The 14,644-nt window shown below is 38.0% G+C and overlaps 1 protein-coding gene across 2 annotated transcripts in view; it reads right to left on the bottom strand.

The window, feature by feature from the left end:
* The window catches only part of GPRASP2 (G protein-coupled receptor associated sorting protein 2), a 31,150-nt gene that overhangs the window by 6,338 nt on the left and 10,168 nt on the right, over positions 1–14,644 (bottom strand). The window lies entirely within an intron of this gene.

Raw genomic sequence — 14,644 nt, 5'->3', positions numbered from 1 at the left:
CCGGCGGACCCGGGCCCGCCCACACCTGCACACTTCCGGCGCTGCCAGCCAGGGCCCCCGCGGAGGGGTCCCCCGCGTCGAGGTTGTGGGGCGCGGGCACGGGAGACACCTGCGGATGGATACCAGCGCGCCCCTCTGTGTGTCGCACAGCCCCTATGCTGCTCACTGCCAGCTGCTCACTGCCAGCTGCCTGCCCACTGCCTTGGCTCCCTCTGCACCCCTACCCCCTGCATTGCCTGGATGCTGATGCATGGTGAGGGGCCCTCGACACACCAGGCTGGAGGGGAGAGGCCATTGAAGGCCAGACGCCCCTGAGCTGCTGGGCTGGCCCTCCCAAGTTCTTTCATGACTTCCGGGGGCCATCCAGGGATGAAGGGGGCCTGGTGCCCCCTGAGGCCTCGCCACTTGCCTGCCTCCGAAGGAAGGCCAACCTAGACCCCTAGTCCAGAAACCAACGGCTGCTCTGTGCCAAGAGCCACTGGAGCTGCCACACTGGTGTTTGCCTCTTCCAAAGGGTAGCAAGCTTGGCCATTGCCTGATCCCCACAGGGGCCCAGAGAGAGAGATCCTTTCCCTCAACCAGCACCAGGTCATACAGTTTTCCCTCTGTCACTCCGAAGTCCCAGGCAGCAGTCAGGGAGCCTCCTCTTCAGTTGCTATGTCCCTTGCTCCCACACTCGAGCTCTCAGGATTTGTGGCAACGTGGTATGCTGGTGGCTGTGGAACTGGCTTGAATCGCACCCACTTGCCACATGTGTGGCTCTCCCACTCATTCCCTGGAGAAAGTCCCATCATGCCTCCACTTCCCCGAACAGAAACCTGATGGATCTGTGTCCTCCGATTCCTTCACCCCCATATCCTTCCTCTGGCCTCGAGTCCCACATCCCTTTCTGTGCTCCATGGGGCCAACAGAGCAAGTGTCTTTAAGGCCAATTGTGGCCCAATAGAGGCTACGGGCTCTGCTACCCATTTCCACACCCACTGAAATGCTATCCTCACTGTAGAAGGCAGAATAAAGACCCCCAAAAGTGTCCACAAAGAATACATCTTTGATGGTCTCCAGAGCCCCTGCATACATGTGATGTCACCTGGCCAAGGAGAGTTAAGGCTGCAGAGAGAATGAAGATTGCTAATCAGCTGTATTTAAAATAAAATATTATTCATCTTCAGTATCCTGGCCCATGCAATCACGAGGGGCCTTTAAATGTGAAGCCTGGACAAATTTGTCAGTGAAGTGGCATGAGAAAGTCTTGTCAGCCCACTGTTGGTTTTGAAGATGGAAGGAAGCCAGGGGTAACTGCATGCAGGCAGAGCTCCAGAGGCTGGAGGGATTTTCCTTGGAACCTCAGGGCACTGAAACCTGCCTTCACCTTGAGAGACCAGTGAGACCCTTTTCCTTTCTCCCCTCCAGGCCTCCAGAGAAGGGATCTTTGTTGTTGTAAGCCACCAATTCTCAGGGAATTTGTTACAGCAGCAAATGGCTACACTCACATCCAGTTCAAGTCCATTCCCTTTGGCTTTCCTTAGCTGAGCTTTAGTCCCAGGGAGGATCCGTTTGGGGGGTTAACCTCACTACAGCTACCCTCTCCAGTAGTCCCCATCCTTGTTTTCTAATGAGATATTTGCAATGGTCTTTGAGTGGTGTCTGAGCAAGGTCCCCATTTGTTGAAAATCACTACTTTCCAAGATGAAAAGGGAATCTTATTCTTGTCATGAATTTTTCTATCAGCCTTTTTGCCATTTGATATTTCACTACCTCTCTACAAAAGGTAGGTGATGGGAAAACATTTTGAAAATAAACAGTCAGTTTTGAAGGCAATGAGGGTCAATTCTCAGAGGAAGGTGACTTTTACTGTGCTGTTAAAATAGCCTTAGCTGAAATGTGGATTTATTTTTTTCTTTGATTCACCATATTCTTTTGAGGGAATGCCAGACTTGCAAAGAGCCTGATTTTTGCTGGCACTGTGGGTGTGTGAGAATCTCTGTGCCTTCCCTGAACTATTTGCTCTGTGTCTTAAACTGGCGCTTTCACTCAGTCAGCAAATACAGTAACTTACTATTTTGTTCCAAGCATGGGCAATCAGTAAATATAAAACAGAAATGGTCTGTATCATTGTGGTGTTTACATTTACATGCAGATTTGTTCTGATTCAGTTTCTCATCACAGTGGTTTACAGATATATACAAAATCATACCAGCACAACTCCTCTGATAATTCTGCAGGTGTAATCTTCATTCCAAACTATTTACTGACAAAGGAGTGACTTCACTAGTTGATAGATCTTACTGTTTAACTCTGAAATACCTGTTGAACAATTTGTCAACTCATATAGAAACACACAGGCTCACTGATTCAACATTTATTGAACTGAGAAATGCCCCACTTTGTACTCTTTATGGTATTATGTCACAAGACTAAACACTAGGGGGGCTTAATGGTATTTGGTAGTGGGTGTGGCACAGTAACTTGTCACACCTGTCTAGCTCCCCCATTCTATACCTCTCTGCAGTAGAGATCCTGTATCATTAAATCATACACAACGTTGTAAATCAATTTTATTCCCTTCTTCCTCCTAAAATGGGTTTCAGCGTAACAGGTTAACAGCTATGATTGAACTCCCCAGAGCTTCCTTCCACTTGCACCCGGGTAACTCTGACTTGCTCCTGAAATTGAAATTTTAGATTCAAATTCTAGAGCACTGTCCCCTCCTATGTACATGGACATGATCGTCCACAGTAGCATACCCCTTGCCTGTACCAGGCACATGGTCTACTATTTGTGCTGGTCAATCACTGTTGACACAGCTCTATTTTTCTCATCTAACTTATCTTGGTTCTTTTTACTTCAGTTGGGAATTCCATAAGGACATAAATGGGACACATTTTGTATCTTTATTTGCCATCTGCATACTCTTGGTTGGACAGGTGTCTGTTTAGATTATTTGCTCATTTTTTAATTGGACTGATAGTTCTCTTACTACTAAGCTTTAAGGGTCCTTTGCATATTTTGGATTCCAGTCTTCCATTAGATGTCTCTTTTGCAAAGTCTTCTCTCAACCTCTGGTTTTTCTTTTCTTTTCTTTTTTAATAAAGATTTATTTATGCATACAGAACTGGGGTACAGGCCAGATGTGCAGGGGCGGTGAGAGGATTCACCAGGGAGCAGCAGAACAGGCCAACTAAGAAGTACACTGCTGAGGGGAGCAGTGGGCGGGTAAGGAGAGATCTGCTGTGCCATGTGGGTCACCTCTGGAGCAGGGACTGTACTCATATGGAAGTGGCTTTAGCTTCTTAGTGCTGTGCTTTAACCCACTGCACCACCAGGAAGGGCCCTTGTTTTCCTTTTTATTCACTCGACAAAGTGTTTGTGGTATATATACACAATGGACTACTACTCAGCAATCAAAAAGGATAAACACACAATTCATAGCAACATGGATGGATTTGGAAGGGATTATTCTCTGTGAAATAAGTCAGAAGGAAAAAGAAAAAATACTAGATGATTTCATTTATAGGAGAAATACAGGGAAACTGAACAAAAGGTCAGAGAGAGGGACAAAGCTTGCTAGTGAACCATAGATCTGAGGCACACAGCAGGGATGGAGAAGGGAGATGGGTCAGACAGGGAAGGAAGAGCACAAGGGACTGTGTTGATGGTTCACGGGTGATGTGGTGGTGGGAGATTATGGGGGCTACTACACCCACAGGGAGAAATAAAATAGTGTCTAAAAATGAACAACGATGTAAGAAATTTAAGTTTAACTTTAAAAGGAGTATTTTTCAGAACAGATTTATCTTTAAGAGGTTCAAGTGATTGCTATTTTCTTTCTTTTATTACATTTTTGGTGTTGTGTATGAAAAGTCCTTGCCAAACCCAAAGTGATCCAAATCTTTTAATGTTATCTTCTAGGAGTTTTATCATTTTGCCTTTTGAAGTTGAGACTATAATACATTGGAATCAATATTTGTGAAGGATATAATGTTTCTAGATCCTTTTTGGATCTAGTTGTTCCATCACCATTTGGTGAAAATCATTCCTCCATTAAATTACCATTGCCCCTTTGTTATTGACCAGTTAACTATTTTGTGTCGGTCATTTTCTGGTCTCTTTGGCTGTGTTGATTTATTAATCAAAGTCAGTGTTCTGACTTTGATTAATAGTAGCTCTATGGAAAATACTGAAGTTGGATATTGTCAAGTCTTCTGACTTTGTTCTTCTCTGTCAGTGTTGTGTTGGCTATTCTTGGTCTTTTGCTTTTCCATATACGTTTTAGAATGTGTTTTTTGACATAAACTACTTTGCAGGGATTTTGACTGGAATTGTAATAAATCTAAAGATTAAGTTCAGAAGAACTGACACCTTGAAAAAATTGAGGCTAACCATTCATGCGGACTCTCTCATGTTCTTTGACTTCTTTCATTAGTGTTTTATAATTTCTGTTTTTATAGATCTTGTACATATTTTGTTAGATTTACACTTTGGTATATAACAGTGAGTGGTTTTACCTTTACCTAAGAACTTAAGTCGTGTACACTGTTAGCTCTAAATGTAGGTGTCAGAGGCTAAATTCTCTTCCACCTTAATTTTGTCTCCCCCATTGCGTTCGGGTTTCACTAGAGACTATTTTTTTTTTTTTTAAAGAGACATGACCTTGCCCAGGCTTAGAAGTCATTTTTATACTATGTGATACATATGATACCCTTACAAGGATATCACATACAGTTTTTATCTAAAAATTTTAAAATGTATGTTCATATATCACAGACCCGTTTCCCAAATTTTATTCTACTGGATATTAAGTTATCAGGATGTTAATAAATGTTCCATTTTTAATGTGGTCTAGTGAATATGGCAAATGTTTTAATTAAAATGATGTGAAGTTCAAGCTATGCAAATAGTTTCAAGAAGGGACATTTTTTCAGGAGTGACGTAAAAATGAGAGAAGAACAAGTGGCTGTTAAGTAATAGGAAGTTATTGTGTGAAGGGTACACAGCAGCTGCTGTATCGCCATAAAGCCAGAAGTCTACATACTGCAGCGAGAGAGATGAGTCAGAAATAGACTTCCTGGTAAGAATGTGAGAGAAAATATTTAGTTATCATTGTGAGAAAGAGTATCATTTCAACTTTCGATACATGATAGGAAAGACATAAAACCACTTAGGGATGATTTGTGTCTTGCTGCCTGCAGCATCTAAAAGGTGACTCTTTGAGTTTCTTTCTCATTCAAGAATTCCAGGATTCTAGTACTGTGGGCCTTAATATAAGCCTTATCGATGTGACTGAAAGGTATAGGAGCAATTGGAAGTGTCCTATGGTTCTGTTATTATTAGCCCACAGTGTTTTAGTGAGTCTTCATTACTGCTCTGTGCCGTTCACAAGTACTTCTCAGTTTGTTTGCCCTCTTAGATGAGAGACAAAGTCTATGTGCACAGAGAGCTAAAATTATGTACTTACCTCTGGTTTGTGACCTCACAAGTGTTTTTTGGCTTTTTTGCTCCAAAGACAAATCAGGAATGCTAGATGGGACTAGAAATGAAGAAATGCTTTTTCCCAGGTGAGCTAAGCTCTTGAATGGCCTTCAGAATAAACTGCTGTTGATGGAGAATGTTCTGAATGTATTTCAAAATGTTTATTTTCATCCCTCTGCTTTATTGGCTCTACATCATAAGATCTAAGTGGTTTTCCTGGGAGATTATGACCCCCATAATTCTCATTATATGGTTTACACTCAGCCTCCAGCAATTTATCAAAATTACCATATAAGTGTTCTTGCCAGTTGGTAGTTCCAGTGGATTCTATTCCAGGTAAGCAGATCTTAACTGTGACCCTGAAGTTGTCTTTTTCTCCAGATTTTGTAGTGACAGGCTGCTCTATGATGTTGTTTCTCTAGTAGGTCCACACCAAGTCTCCAGATTTTGTAGTGACAGGCTGCTCTATGATGTTATTTCTCTAGTAGGTCCACACCAAGTCTCCAGATTTTGTAGTGACAGGCTGCTCTATGATGTTATTTCTCTAGTAGGTCCACACAAAGTCAGTTTGTTTAGATTTTTTCTCTAAGTTTGGCAATGACAACTTCTAACATCTTTATATACTGCAGCTGAAATAAAAATTTTAGACACAGAACTTTTAGTCCAGGTGCTTTCAATCTCTGTTGACAATGACTTTTCCTCAAGTCTCTGAAGGTCATGTTAACTATTTTCCTTGTTGTTCAATACTCAACTACCCACTAAAAAGTATCACGGTGCCATTCTAAAGAAGACAAAAGGAAGTAGTTGTAATTGTACTTTTCCAACGAAGAGTTATTTAATAAAGGCTATTTGAAGCACGAATTCTACTTATAGGAATATGCACTAAAGTAACAGTTAAAGATGTGCTAACCGAACTTACTCCAAGTGTATCAATCCTCTTTGGTCCCTGATCCCTTCGACTATGTGCTGACTGTAAAGAAAAATATCACAGGAGGAGTGCACAGAAAGTATAGATGGGAACAGAAAAGCTGAGAAAAAGTGATCAAGGCAGTAGCAAACAAACACCTATACAATCCATAAGTCTTCAAGTCTATCCTCAGTGTTCTGGAATTTACCCAGATGATCATCCTGGGTGAAAAAGAGCAAGAACTGTAACTTGAATGACACAAAAATGCACAAGTGAAATGTACCAGTTAGCAACAGAAATTTACTACAGGGATGTTTATCACAGAATTGTTTAAAGTAGGGGGAAAAAGACATAACCAAAATATATGAGTATAGGAAAATTGTTAACTATGACAAGATCAGGAGGTGAAATTCTATGCCAACAGTAAATGAAAAAATCTTTTAGAAACATGTCATCAGTCTTGGGTGTTATCCAACTTCTTTTTTTGTCAATATGATGGGTGAAAAATAGAATTCTATTATTTTGATTTGATTTTCTATGACAGTACATGAACATATCAGTCATGCTATGCTACATTATACAATAGTAGCAAATAACCCCAAATCTCAGTAGCTTAAAACAACAAAAATACACTTTTATTTCATACTACATAACCAAATATGTGTTGGCTGGCAGCCATGATCTCTAATAGTAAAGTGATGGGACAGTCACTATCTAGAGCACTGCCTAGGTCATCTGAGCTTTGTGGGTCACCTCCCTGGCTGGGGACCAAACAGTGGCTGAGACTTATCCTCTTGAACCACTAGGCAGACCCCCCTCTTCTTATTGCCTATTAAGAATAATGTAGCACTAGAAAAAGGCAGGTCATGACACATCACGTAATGGTGATTATGTTCCTCACAGAACTGACAAATCTTTCTACTCCATTTCATTGATTATAGCAAGTTACATGACCAGAACTATGTCCAATAGCAGTGGGGAAATAAAACCCTAAGTGACATTAAGGTTATAATATAACCCTAAAATTGGACTGCAAATAATCCTGATGAACAATATTAATAACAAAGATTTTAGACCTTAGTCACCGAGTATTGCAAATCTGTTTCATTTCCTGTGAATTGAACTACTTATTACCTAGTCAGTTTTCAATTGGGTTATGTATTCCATTGATCTGTGCTGTTTCTTTATAAATTCATAAAACTAGTTCCTAAGTTATCACCTATGTTCTAACTAGCACTTCTAGTATATACTGTCTTTTGACCTGTTTATGGAATTTTATAACAACTTTATTGAGATATAATTCATGTCATAAAATTCACCAATTTAAAGTATACAATTCAAGGCTTTTTAATATATTTAAAGAGGTGTAAATTCATCACTGTCATCAATTTTGGAACATTTTCATAAGCCCAAGGATATATTCTGTAGCCCTTTGCTGTTACCCCCCATTGCTCCTACTTTTGGTGTCTATCCACTGGCCTATTCTAGATTATTACTGGCTTCTTTACTATAATATGCACTAGTACTTCACTTTTTTATTGCTGAAAGTTAATCTATTGTATCAGCATACCAGTTTTTTTTAAAAAATATGTATTTATTTATTTATATAGAACTGGTGCGTAGAGAGGGTGAGAGGATTCACCAGAGACAGAGTGGGGAGCAGAACAGGCAGATCTACGAAGTACACTGCTGAGGGGAGCAGCGGGCGGGTCAGGAGAGGTCTGCCACACCATGTGGATCTCCTCCGGGGCAGGCAGGCGGGGATAGAACTCATGCGGAAGTGGCTTAAGCTTCTTGGTGCTGTGCGTTAACCCGCTGCGCCACTAGGGAGGGCCCAGCATACCAGTTTTTATTTAGTCATCTATCAGCTGGTGGATATCTAGGTGGTTTCACTTTATTGCCTATTTTTTAAAAAAATATTTCCTTTATTTATTTCTGCATACTAGAGCTGGGGCACAGGCCAGAAGTGCAAGGGGAGGAAGGGTGAGAGGATTCACCGGAGACCGAGTGGGGAGCAGAACAATCAGATCTACTGAACTGCACTGCTGAGAGGAGCAGTGGGTGAGACAAGAGAAGGTCATCTGAGCTACGTGGGTCACCTCCCTGGCTGGGACCAAACAGTGGCTGAGACTTATCACCTTGCACCATCAGGCAGGCCCTTCCTCATTGCCGTTAAGAATAACGTAGCTATGAATACTTGTCCACCACATTTTGCGCAGCCATGTTTTTATTTCTCTTGAGTATATACCTAAGAGTGAAATTCCTGGAATATGTGGCCACCTGAAAGAATTACCAGACCATTTTCCAAAGCAACAGCATCATTTTACACTCGCACTGTTAGTGTGTGTGTATTCCAAATCTCCATATCCTTTTCAACCTCATTATTTTTTATATTACTTTGCTCCCAATGGATATGAAATGACATCTAATTGTGGTTTTGATGTGCATCTTTTCAGATGGCTGTTGATGTTGACCATCTTTTCATGAGTTTATTGGCCATTTTTTGTATCTTCTATTGAGAGATCCAGATCGTTTAACTTTTATAGTTGGATCACTAGCCTTTTTATTAAGTTGAAACACTTATTTATATATTCCAGATCCAAGTCCTTCACCGACTAAATGATTTGCAAAATTTTTCTCCCATTGTAAGTTGGATTTTTACTTAATTGATTATGTGACTGTGTTTTTTTAAGTTATGGGTTTATTGTTTTAATGATATTCAGTTGTTTAGTCTTCCTTTTGTTGCTTGTGTTTTTGTTTTCATAGATTAAAAACTACTTCCCAATTCAAGGTCACATAGATTTACATCTATGTTCTAAGAGTGTTGTAGTTTTAGGTCTTATATTTAAGTCTTTGATCAACCTCAATTTTTTATATATGATAAAGTATGGATACATATTCATTCTTGTACATGGGCTTAGCCAGTTGTCCCAGCACCATTTGTTGAACAGATCACTCTTATTCCACTGTGTGGCCCTCATACTCTGTCACAGCTCAGTAACTGTGAAATTTCATTTCTGGACTCTCAATTTTCTAAATAAAGAATTTGGTAGCCCAGTAATATACAGCCTCTGTCCCTGTGTTATTCAAGGGTTACATGCAATTAAAAAACTATACACACACACACAAAGATGTATATTGATATACATACAAACATATATTTTCTGCCTACCATTATGTAGGTACCACATACTCTTGATTACTATAGCTTTGTAGTAAATAATGAAAGTGATAATATGAATCCCTCACCTTTGTACTATTCAAATATTATGTTGTAACTTTGGATCCCTTGCATTTCCATTATTGTCCATAAGTTTTAGAAGCAGCTTGTGAATTACTTCAAAAAAGGAGCTATCATTTGGTAAGAACTGAATTGAACCTGTAGATAAATTTGCCAGTATGGACATCTTAATAACACTAAACTTTCCAATCCATGAACAAAGGATGTCCTTAGGCGTTTTAAATTTTCTTTCAGTGGCTCTCCCTGGTGGTGCAGCAGTTTCATGTACTGTATTATGAAATTTTCTGAAGCCACTGTCACACGAGTTCGATCTCCAGCCAGGGAGCTGACCCACATGGTGCAGCAGACCTCTCCAGACCTGCCCACTGCTCCCCTCAGCAGTGTACTTTGTCAATCTGCCTGTTCTGCTCCCCACTCTATCTTTGGTGAATACTCTCACCCACCACACCTCTGGCCTGTACCCTAGTTCTGTAAGCATAAATAAATAAATCTTTAAAGATTTTTTTTCAACAATATTTTATAGCTTTCAGTCCACAAAATCTTACTTTTTTGGCTAAATTTGTTCCTAATTTTTCTAATTCTCTTTGATACTAATGTAGTTATATTTAAATTTTCATTATTGTTTTTTCCATTACTATTGTATAGAAATACAACCTACTTTTTGCATATTGATATTTTATCATTTGAACATTTCTTATGTTTACTAGTTTTAATTATTTTATGAGTGGATTCCTTTGGACTTTATATATCCAAGATGAATTCACTGGTAATATTTATGGTATTATGAATCACGTTAACATTATCAGTAAGTAAATGTTGTCAACCTTCTTAGGTACTCATTGATTTCTATCTAACCTGTAATGACATTTTCTCTCACCATGAATAACAGTAAAAAAGAAATTTCCTAATAGTTCTCATTTTTCAACATTTGTATGTAAATATTTGAACCAACGGAAGTCCTTTTGGTGAAATATATTTTGTTATTCTTTTCCAAAGAGTTCACCACTTAATGAAATACCATTAATTTATTGTGGCAAAATATCCATTGACATATTTATCATTTTAGCCATTTGTAAGTGTGTATAGTTGATGCTTGAACAACATGGGTTTGAATTGCACAGGCCTGTTTTCTTATAAACAGTTGATGTAAATTATGGTGCCTATGTAGTACAGTATAATGTTGTACTAATCCTTCACATTTTATTTTCTCTAGCTTATTTTAAGAATACAGCATATACTATCTATAACATAAATTTTGTGTTGTTTGCTTATGTTATCGTAAGGCTTTTGGTCAACAGTTAAGCTATCAGTAGTTAAGGTTTGGGGAAGTCGAAAGTTATAAGCAGTTTTTTGACAGAAAGGGAGGAAGCTCAGCACTCCTCGCCTCTCTGTTGCTTGAAAGTCAACGGTAATTAAATGACATTAAATGCATTACAATATTGTGCAACTTTCACTACCCTCATCATCCCCCAAAAAAACACTCTACCCAGTAAAAAGTAATCCCTGTTTTCCATCTCCCCAAAGTCCCTGGTAACCAACATTCTACTTCATATCTCCAAAAACTTGCCTGTTCTAGGTAGCTCATAAAAGTGGAACACTAAACTATCCCTGTAAAACTGGAACGAATTCCACTTGATCATAACATATGATCCTTTTAATATACTGTTGAATTTGGTTTCTGAGGATTTTATTGTGGATTTTTGCATCAATGTTCATTGCAGACACTGGTCTGTAGTTTTCTTCTTTGTAATGTCTGCTTTTGGTATCAGAGTAATGTTGGCTTCATAAAATGCGCTTAAAGGAACTTCCCTCTTCCTCAATTTTTGAAGGACTTTGAGAAGAATTGGTATTAGTTCATCTTTGAGGGTTTGTTAGTGAAACATCTAGTCCTGGGCTTTAGTTTTTTTTTTTGAAAACTCTGATTACTGTTTCAATTTCCTTGTCTTCTAATTGGTCTTCTCAGGTTTTTATTATTATTATTATTATTAAACATACAGACCAATGGAATAGAACTGAGAGCCCAGATACTCACTCTTTTTTTTGTCTCTCTCTTCACACACACATTTAGATATCTCTTATCTATTTAGATCTTGATATACAGTTATTGAATCCAAATGGGCATATAGGTGTTTGTTTCTTATTCTATTTTAATGTATGTTTTATATATATATATATAAAATCTTTTTAAACATATTTTTGGTGAAACTTTCCAAAGTCAATTATATCATAACATATAAGCCCAACTAATTTATCTTGCATCTTCAAAATATAAGAATATCTTCCTATAAGAATAAGAATAAGAATATCTTCCTATATAAGAATATCTTCCAAAACACCATAATCACTAGTAATAAAATTAACATAATTTCCTATATTTGATCCACTCAATATTCAAATTTTCCCAGTTGCTCTAAAAAAGTTTTATAGCAGTTTTTATAAACCAGGTTTCAATCAAAGATCACATACATTTCTTAAATCTGATTTCATCTATATAACAATTCCCCCACTCAACCTTTGCATGACAATGACTTTCTGAAGATTGCATTGATTATTTTGAATTATGTTCTAATTTCAGAATTTTTGATGAGTATTTGTGAAATTGTTTCACCTGTTTTTCAATGCCCTTATTTCCTGTTGCCTATGAATTAGATCTAAAGACTGGATTCCAAAATAACATACCACATCCACAAAAGGAAAGACAAAAATTATATGATCATCTCAATAGATGCTAAGAAATCATCTCATATGTTTCAACATTCATTTATGATGAAATCCTTGAGAAACTAGAGCTGGAACATACCTCGACATAATAAAGGCTTTGCATGACACGCCCACAGTCTACATCATTCTCAATGTTGAAAAACCAAGCTTTTCCACTAAGATCTGGCACAAGACAAGAATGTCCACCTTTACTGCCCCTATTTAACACATTATTGGAAGTCCTAGCTAGTGCAGTTAGACAAGGATATAAAAGGCATCCAAACTGGGAAAGAAGAAGTAAAGCTATAACTATTTGCAGATGACATAAAGCAAACAGAAAGGCCTAAAGGCTCCATTAAAAACCTAATGGAAACAGTAAATTGGTTCAGTAAAGTGGCAGATTACAGAATAATATACAAAAATCAATAGCTGACTTCCTATATGCAAATTATGAGCTAGAAAAGAAAGAAATCAAGAAAACAATCCTATTTAAAATTGCATTGCAAAGAATTAAATGCCTAGGAGTAAACTTAACAAAGAATGTGAAGGACCTATATAATGAAACTATAAGACTTTGTTAAAAGAAATAAAAGACACACAGAAGTGGAAACACAGTCCCTTCTCATCGATGAAAAGAATCAATATTATCAAAATGGCCACATGAATGGGGTGATCCTATACCTGTAAATCATATACCACATTGTAAATCAATGTTACTGCAATGATGTATGTGTGTTTCTGCGTATACACATGCAGTAAGATATTATTTGACCTATTAAAAGAAAGGAAGTCTGACATTTGTGACAACATTGATGAACTTGAGGACATTACACTAAGTTAAATAAACCAGACACAGTACAAATACTAATATGATACCATATATGTGAAGAATATAAAATAGTCTAACTCACAGAAGCAGAGTAGACTTCCAGAAGATAGGTGAGAGGGGCAGTGGATGGAGTAGTATTGGTCACAGGGTACAAAGTTTCTGTTATATGAGATGATTAAGTCCTAACAAACAACTGAACAGCAAAGTACTTATTTTGAACAATAGTTTATCATACACTTAAAAATTTGCTAAGAGGGTAAATCTTGCTTTAAATGTCCTTATCACACAAAAATTTATAATAACTAATAATTAGATTAATAATAATTAAAGAGGACCAAAAGAAACTTTTGAAGGAAATGGACATATTTATGGCACCACCAATTGTGGTGATAGCTGTGTACTTACCTCTAAACTTATCAGGTTGTATACATTAAATGTGTACAACTCTTTATAAGTCAGCATACTTCAAAAAATAAAGTCAATATAATACACCACATTAAAAGAATAAAAACATAACAAGGTCTTATGAACTAAATAAGGGAAATCATTCAAGAACTCCAATGCATTGCCATGACAAATACTCTCAACAAACTAAGAATAGAAGGTAATGTCCTCAACATGATAAAAGCAATTACAAAAAAAAAAAAACTTACACAGAAAATCAAACTTAAGAATGAAAGACTGGGGCCCTCCCTCCCTGGTGACTCAGCGGGTTGAAGCGCTGCACTGAGAAGCTAGGGTCACTTCCGCAGGATCCACAAGGCGTGGCAGACCTCTCCTGGCCCGCCCTCCGCTCCCCTCAGCAGTGTACTTCGTAGATCTGCCTGTTCTGCTCCCCGCTCTGTCTCTGGTGAATCCTCTGACCCTCCGCATCTCTGGCCTGTACCCCAGTTCCATATGAATAAATAAATAAAATCTAAAAAAAAAAAAGAATGAAAGACTGATAGTTTTTCCCTTAAGATCATAAAGGAGTGAAGTATGTCCACTTTCAGCATAACAACTCAACACTGCTCTGAAAGTTCTAGACAAAACACTTAGTCAAAAATAAATAAGTAAAAGGCATATGAATTGGAAATGAGTAAATAAAACTATTTTTATTTGCTGATGAATGATACTAATATAAAAAGTACAAAGACTCTACAAGAAATATACTAGAGCTAATAAACCAATTCAGTCATGTTGTTACAGGGATCAACACACAAAGAACAGTCATATTTCCATACAAATTCAATGAACAATATGAAATGGAAGAATGTAATTTCATTTATAATAGCAACTAAAACAATAGAAACTTTAGAAATAGTTTTAAAAAGTAAACATAGATGCATACTCTGAAATTTAAAAAACTTGCAGAAAGAAACTGAAAGGGACCTAGATAAACTGTATAGTTTTATAAGCAGCTATCAAACTGCCTTCCAAAGTGGCTGTACCATTTTGCATACACCCTAGCAATGAATGAGGATTCTTGTCGCTCCGTGTTTTTTCCAACACTGGGTGT

Source organism: Condylura cristata, unplaced genomic scaffold, assembly GCF_000260355.1.
Source record: "Condylura cristata isolate star-nosed mole 26May11 unplaced genomic scaffold, ConCri1.0 scaffold00019, whole genome shotgun sequence".
Taxonomy (NCBI): Eukaryota; Metazoa; Chordata; class Mammalia; order Eulipotyphla; family Talpidae; genus Condylura; species Condylura cristata.
This window is presented reverse-complemented; position numbering and strand designations above follow the sequence as displayed.